The sequence below is a fragment of the Brachyistius frenatus genome, unplaced genomic scaffold (genome assembly GCF_029030835.1).
Source record: "Brachyistius frenatus isolate BFR_SWC_R1_liver_20210118 unplaced genomic scaffold, ASM2903083v1 Contig_43, whole genome shotgun sequence".
Classification (NCBI taxonomy): Eukaryota; Metazoa; Chordata; class Actinopteri; family Embiotocidae; genus Brachyistius; species Brachyistius frenatus.
The window spans coordinates 2,963,364-2,971,543 of NW_027210642.1; the positions used below are offsets into that span (position 1 = coordinate 2,963,364).

Genomic DNA, 8,180 nt, shown 5'->3' on the forward strand with positions numbered 1-8,180 from the left:
AGGAGGTTCTGACCCGGTGATGCCGGAGAAGAGCAGCTGCAGTGCCTGACTCAGAAAACTGCAGCTGCTTCGCTGTAGCAAGGTTTTAACATCATGTGACATTGTGAAAATTTCTAACCATCATGCAATGTTGTAAGTCGGACATGCATCACTTTAAGTCAGCACATGTTCAGGTCAGAATTCAGTATTTACTGTAAAATTGTCATCTTCAATTCATTACCTTGATGCCCAGTACAAACAAAAAGCCCATTACTCTTTTAAGATTTTTTTTTCTCTCTCTCTTGTATCTCTCAGGCAATGTTACGCTTCCCCTTCATCTGGGTCTGTGCGAAGAAGCTGCTCTTGAAAAACGCCTACAGAGTTGTATATTTGTAAACTGAGGAGGAAATGGTATGGTGGGGGCTGCCGGGGTGGGGGGGGGGTGGGGGTGGGGGGGAGCCGGGTGTAAGCGGCACATTGCCTGACTCACTTTCCAACCCCAGACCTGGGGAACGATGTCTAGTGAAATGGTAGCAGGACTGTGTGTATGTGTATGAGTATGTGTATACAGGTGGGTGTGTTAAGTGAACGACATGTGAATTTTACCTCTGGCATTTATTGCACATTTTTAATCACATTGGGAAAACACTCATAAGTTGACACTGTAATTACAGTCCAAAGTTTAGGTTTCTCTATTCTTGACTCATTATAGTATCTATGAAATCATGGTAGATAGTAAAGTAGGCTTAGAGATTCTTTTCCAGTCTTTAGTTTTCATGAATGCATGTGTGAGTCATTATCTTCCAGCGCTGGCTGACCTGAGGTGTGAGAAACTATACTAGCAGAGGAGTGGGAGCTGCATTAGCTGTGTGGTTGGGATTCATGTTGCTGTTTTTTTTTTAACCCCACATCATTAAAGTCTTGTCTAGACATGATTTTACAGAGAATTTGTGTGGGACTGGGATTACCCTATAGGCTTTGATATAAAATGAACTGTTCAGATTTCCATTTATGAAAACAATGTTTTCCATTGATAAAGCAGGACTCAGTTCATCAGATGTGAACCTGTTGAAACATTGTCATCGTTTTTACACACTGCTTTTAAAACAAAGCACCATCTTTCCGTCTCGTAAACACCTTTTTTTTCTGCTTTGAAGCAACATGAGGTGACTAGAACAAAGTTTTCAGGAAAAGCAAAAGTGAAAGAGTTGGTCGTGGTACACAACAAATGGCCCACAGCTAAATGCTGTCCCCTTGTGTTGGTTTGTTGATCACGTAGAGAGCAGTGGCGAGCTGACATTTGACATTTGTAAACAACGCATCGAAAAAAATCCAATTATGTGCCAAAAGTCTTTGGCACATAAAAAAAAAAAAAAAAAAAAATCACAGCTTTTGCTCTCACATTTAATCAAGGTAAAAAGTGCAGTGACAAAAATCATCCCAGATCGTCTTGAATTCTGGCAAATCTTGTGTCATTTTTACCTGCAGTAGCAGCAGAAGTCAAATGAGCATGTAATTCAAAGACTGCATATTAAAAATATGTCTGACAACACACACAAGCTCTCTCCACGATGTCTGGGGGGAAATAATGTAAAGAGGCGACAACGCAAGCTGCCTCACATCTGTATGTGGATAGACATCTCATGGCCTTGTCATGGGGCAGTGGAAAGCAAATGTAGGAACAAACCAACACATGCCGATGCCTCTAATAAACGAGAGAGTGGGAGTTAATTTGTACTTGCGTTTGAATTCAACAACTTGGACATTTCCTCAGCGTAATCGGAAGCTGTGGTGGCAACAGCTAACACATTGAGCAGCAAGAGATATGGGACTCTGCGGCGGAGGGTAGGAAAACAAGTGTTCAGATGAAATCTCACTGACTTGGAAAACGTGTTTCCTAGCTGTGATGACTAATATCATGTTCCAATGACCTTTTTTTGTGATAAATGTTTTCACTATGATGTTGATGGTGCCTCTTTGTCTGAGAGGCACCGGTTTATTTTGCGTCGTCAAACTCTGGAGGGCATATTCTTCGACAGCAAGTAACAGGGAGGGTCCCAGCTGTATCTCTCTATAAGTGACTCCACGCCAACCCACTGCTGACTTAAGACCTCTCACTTTCACTGCATATACAGGGTCTCAAAGATGACTCAGTCAAAATTACTAAGTCTTTGTTGTGATTTCGTTTGCTATTTTTAGCTCCACATTGGAGCTTTTAAACAACTCAAATATAATAGATAACAGACAGAAAATAAGGGTTTCAACTGTAACAATATTATATTTTTCAAATCAGCAGTTATGTTGACATGGTCAAATGTAAAAACATACTTTTAAAGGTTCCCAGAACAAATTCAATTTTCGATTTTTTTTTCCCCAATGTTTCTAAACACATGAAACTTTTGACAATAACCATCATTACTTGTGATTTCATGTGTTGTAATGTAATACAAGTAGTGAGGGACATTTGGAGATTAGTTTTGTAGTCACATTTCACTTATACAAATATGTATTTGATCATGATTAACAAATAAATTCCATAATCATTGCAAGCAGTGAATAAAAATGTGAATTCCACATAACCAGTTGTAAATAAATAAATCACATCCACAGTTTTGTACTAAAAACCAACTACGTTGTCCAGTTAAACATTCATGCAGAAATGAAAGAAAACACATACAATACATTCCAGTGTCTCTCTAACAATAAGTATGATGCACATTGTCAATCACATACATTCATTGATTCTTAGCTTGATCAGCCAAAGGTATTTTGCTATATACAATATGTATGTGTATGCTGTATATATTTTTGTTTTAAAACAATAAATAAATTCAACATAAATATATAATTCACACATACAACATCACATCAAGAAATAAATCAGCAATTAACAAATAGGAGCTGTGCAAATCACTGTTTGCTGAAAAATTAGGTTTTCTGCCAATAAATGTGGCACATAAAAGGAAGAAAGTCCAACAAAGAAATACAATTTGAACAATTAAGTAAATTCCCTTCACTCCTAAATATCTGTTTGGCTGTGTTCCTCCTGTGATCACAGCTATTCAAGAAGGGATGAGAACAGTCCAGCTTTGCTTTTTGATTCTATGCAATATAAAAGGAAATTTCCCCCAAACCTACAGCATACTTTATATTATGTTTTTGAATTACTGAGTTTGAATTTTCAGAAGACTTCTCCGAACAGCAGAGAAACAGATTTGTAGTGATGACTAACTCTGGAGCTGGTACACGGTGTATTTACTTTTTGGCTAAAATTATTTGACAGGATATTTAATCATTATGAATCCTATTTTAAGAGTGTTTTTATTCTTCTTAGTAGACCAGAATTTAAAAGAATACGTTTTTACTCAGCCAGCAAGCAAAAGGCACTCTTCAATGTTGAATCGACCTGTTTCATTCACTCTCTGTGACACCGCTCCTCTCTGACTGCAGAAAGACGGCTACGTGATTTGATGACCTGCTGATCCAAAGGCAGAAGTCTTTTCAGCCCCAAGAGAACAATAAACAGACCCAACCATCTTTACATCAGAGCAGGTTTGCTGCAGAGGGTGTTTTATAGCTGGACAGGTGCCCTGGAAGGTGCCAAGGATTAAGTATATACAATCAGAACTAAGAATTTTCCATCCAGATGATATCCAGGTGGGTCACCAAACCATCGGTTTCAATACACGATGGTGGCGGGTGGACGTGGACCACCAGCTTCTTTCCAGCAACCAGGCCGTGTACCCCGCCCAGCAGGCCCGTGCTGTTTGTTTTTGTGTTAATCCAACCCTTCAGGAGAACTTCTTCATTCAACTTTAGGCTCACATTGCGCTCACATTTCTCCAACTCCTGTGTTTGTTTGCACAGTGTCACCTGAAGATTCAGGAAGCAGTATCCATCTCTCATTATTAACAGAAAATCCTTTTCTTTTTCTTCTTTTATAAGCAGTTCTGACTTTTCATATCTTGAGGACCATTTAATGACACCTGTAGGTGACAGAAAAGCAACCATTAGCTGTGAATTTGTTCTTCTTGTTTTCTGAATACAATTTCACACTAAGCATGATACTGTAATGTATTTTCCAATGAAATCACATTTGAATAAATTCCTGGAGTTACATGTTTCCGCTGACAATAACATCATCTGTACTTCCAACAACATGGGAATAGTTACCTGAACGGTATTCTTTAGCTTCATAGGAGAGCATTTGGCTTTTTTTAAATGTAAGTGAATCTTCAGTGGGGTGCTGTTGAAAGAAAGAGAGACCTATTAATCTCAAATTATTAACATTTAATGTGGTACCAACATGGCTTCCAGAGTGACACATAGACCAGCTACAAAGAAGTAACATTTTCTTAAGTGTGGTGATGAGAGTATCGCTTCTACATCTTCAAAGTAAGAACACAATAGAGCATGCACTACGTAAAAAAAAAAAGAAGAGACGACAGCTTAGTTTAGTGGCATTTCCCCGAATGTGTCAATGACGTCATTGTGCTTCCTCCACGAGGTGGGGAGAGTGGTTAGAGTATCTAACATGAGAAACTCAAAAGAAATGGAAGTTATTTGAGATAGATCTGTGCGGTTTGCAAGATTTGTTTATCTGTAATATTTGAAATTGCAAACACATAAAAAACTAATAACAACAATATGTCATCTTAATTACCATGAGAATGTGTGATCAGATTGCAAGAATCAACAGTATGACACAACACAGTGAGGTCAATAAGAGAAGCACAAACTCTGAAACTGTGGTTGTCTTACCAAAAGTGCATCGGGTTTCTGGGATTTGTGCTCAGGGCCTACGGCGCTACTGTTCTGAGACTGGAAAAGGAAAAAGAAGCACAAAGTACGCTCTTAATAAATAAGACACAACGGTTTCAGTGCAATAAAGCCATTCAGGTTCTCTAAATGGCATTGCTAAATCTATCAACGAAAAATCAGTTGTCTGTTTTCTTATAGACAGTCAGTCACTGTCTGGTAGAAGCATTATACAGTAATATACTCTAAACACTTAAACATGTTTGCTTATCAGCCAACTACAATGCTAGAGTTATATTTTGCTCTATTGTTGTTGTATTGTTTTGTGTCATCTCCAGGAAATGAATTAAGCTAAAACACACATTTCTATCTGAACACTATGAAAAAGCTTTGGGAGTCATCACGAGGGTCTGTAACCAGCTGCAGACCACAAGCAGAGGAGTGCTTCTTAACAGCTGAGTTACCAAAACCACAAGAGAGAACAGATGCAGTTCACAGGTGTTTTAACACACTGGTGGCATTTCTCTGGCATACTCTGTTCATGTCAATATTGTTGTTAAAGTTTAAAATATAAAGTTTGTGTCTGATCATTAATAGAAATAACATCCTCCAAATTCAACCTGAGGCTGTTTGAAGAGGTCTCACCAGGTCACGATGTTGCGCCGTGAAGAAGAGGATGATGAACACGACCTGGCATATGGAAAGGATGGTGGTCCACAACAGGAGGACCAAGGGCAGGGTAGACTGTGACATTGTCAGTCCAACGGCAGTGTTCAGAGCGGTCTGAGCCTGGGGAGTGCAGGAAGACAGATGTTAAGAGATGATAAATGTACAGGTCCCGAGTTTCCTCTGCTGTGCACCGGAGCAGTGTGTGTGTGTGTGTGTGTGTGTGTGTGTGTGTGTGTTTGTGCGTGCGCGTGTATGATCGTTTCCTGAGCTCAGTGTGTGCATGTGATGGGGATGTTTTAATCTCTGACTGTGTTCTGCCCTGCCCTAAATATCTATAGTGCTAAGAGGAATCCAGATGGTACTTCCCCCTGTACGTTACTGAAGGCAGACACAGGAGGACCAGATTATATCTGCATCTGGGGGCTGGCCCTTTTCTCCTACTCACCACAACTCACACAGGAGGAACAGAACTCACTGCAGGGAGAAAAGGAAGAAGTGAAGAACATTGACATGAATTTATGCCAATATGAATCATTCACTTCCTTCTTTATGTTGAGATGTGAAGTATCATTGTATGTATCATCCAACATTGAAAATCATTCATTTGCTTTTTTTGTTACAGATTTTTTTTTCCCTCAATTTTTGTTTATATTAAAACATGGTAGAATAAAATTGAATAACATACTCAAACATACTCTGGAAGAGGATTATGTGCTAAATGTGAGTGAGGGTTGATTAGAAGAGTTAAACAATATATCTGGTCTATTAATTCAGAATCAAATCATCTTTGCATCTTTTTCACTGTAAAGCTAGACTTGGCAGCATTTTTTTCTCTGTATTTTATTTCAATTAAAATATTTGGCTGATGAGACCAGAAACTAAAGAAAAAATAAATACAAACTGCAGCCTAATGAAATCACATATTGCTGTTTAAACAGTTCAATCATAAATATTTGCTTAATAAGGAACTTAACCTCATTACCATGATCTCATCTCTCCGACACAGCAATTTACTGAAGAAAACGCATCAAACAAAATGTCAGTCAAATTATCTGTGGGATGCACTAAAAGTCATGTTGTTTACTATTTGCACTTCTTGAAAATTCCCACCTGCCACTAAATTCGCTTGAGGTCAATAAATGTGGTTTCACTTTCTCTGTATGTACTTTGCATGGGGAAACTTTCATGGCAGCAAAACAGGATGGCTCTTAGTTCAGCTATGCGTCATCAGACAGAAATGAGGACTACAACATGACACTTGCATGCAGTCAAGTACCTTTATGACTGGCAATGGTCAAGTAACACAAAAACAAACAACAAGCCTGGACTTGTTACTGACTTTAATTCCACAGTGGCTGAACACCTTTATGTGCACTGCAGAATATGGGCTTTGTATTTTAGTTAAATGATGGTAAACAGAATATTCTTGATTTAGATAGGAAAAGCTGAGGAGGAAGTGCATTTCTGAGAGTCAGCAGTGTCCAGTCATGTGCATGTTTACAGCTAGGGAGAAATCCCTTGTGTTCCTCAGCCTATGTTCCTCCGATGACAAACATGATTGAAATAAAGACCGAAACAGAGTTGCTTCACCGGGGTGTGTAGCTTAGTTCTGCATTTTCGGGTGATGAAATACTTTCCAAACAAGAGCCAAATCTAATGGCATAATAATGAATTATAGTTTAATCTGAGAAGCAGAACAATGCAAATGTTTCAAAACGACCTTTAAACTAATATTGGAGTGGGTGAGGATGGGTACCTTTGATAATAGGCTCCATCAATGGTGGAAACAAAGCCACGTAATATCAAAATAAAGATGCAAGGTTGGTGTTGGGGGTGGTGGCGGTGGTGGTGGTGGTGAGGTGGGTGATGACACCAACGCATAATTGTCATGGACAGAAGAAAACTACGTCAAAGGTCTTCACTTGATCTCCTTTAATACATAATATGAAATCAAATAAAATCAGTGAACAAGGAAGCATTATGAATTCAGCCATTTTACAGTATATACTCTCCTTAACATACTGCTGATATACAGTTAGTTTCTCACTAATATTATGATGATTTACAGCCATCTAGTGGATGTAAATCAATAATGCACATTAAACACACACTTGATATAATAGAAAATGCAAGGCAAAACAAGAATTGTAACTTATATGCTTTATGATGTGTTATCATTCTTGACCTACAGTAAATGCAAAACGGTCACACAGTGTGTTCCTGTAACACATGATGCTGGCATGCCACCGTATATTCTTCTTGCCTAAAAAAAAGACCAAAAAAAAAGAGACAAACCACAGCTAAAAATACAGCTGTGGTGAATACACATGGTTACAACGTACATGAAACGTAATAGAGAAGAGACATGTGTCCAATTCATCTGTCACTGAGGGTGGAAACAGAAAATGACACAACATATAAAAATTACCTTCTATTATTTTTCACTTCTTCTGTCACTTTCTTCTTTCTTATTTGGGGGGTGGGGGGGCCTTGTGTACATTTTGATGAATATTTCCTTGGTTTTGCATCCAAATCAAAACTGACAAAAACGACAAAAATCTGAAGACAGACATGAAAAGCAGCACTGCTGGAGGGCTTTTACTTTGAAGCTGATATGTGATCCATGCAAAGCCTTTAGTGAAGGCTACGACCCCTGATCTAAAAGTTGGTTTAAATCTATATTTCTGAAGTTTCTGTGCTGTTGGCTTTCACAGCAATTGTAATAAAAGCTTTGCAATAAAAGAACTGAGTCCTGAAAAGAAACCAAGAGAGGC

At 38.6% G+C, this 8,180-nt stretch overlaps 1 long non-coding RNA gene across 1 annotated transcript; it reads right to left on the reverse strand.

Moving 5' to 3' along the window:
- Nucleotides 1-2,396: 2,396 nt before the first annotated feature.
- On the reverse strand, nt 2,397-5,623 carry LOC138623448 (uncharacterized). Its single transcript, XR_011311080.1, has 4 exons — nt 5,383-5,623; nt 4,741-4,800; nt 4,153-4,225; nt 2,397-3,965 (listed from the first exon to the last, which is right to left on the reverse strand). It is a non-coding gene; the product is annotated as an uncharacterized lncRNA (long non-coding RNA).
- Between the last annotated feature and the right edge of the window lie 2,557 nt (nt 5,624-8,180).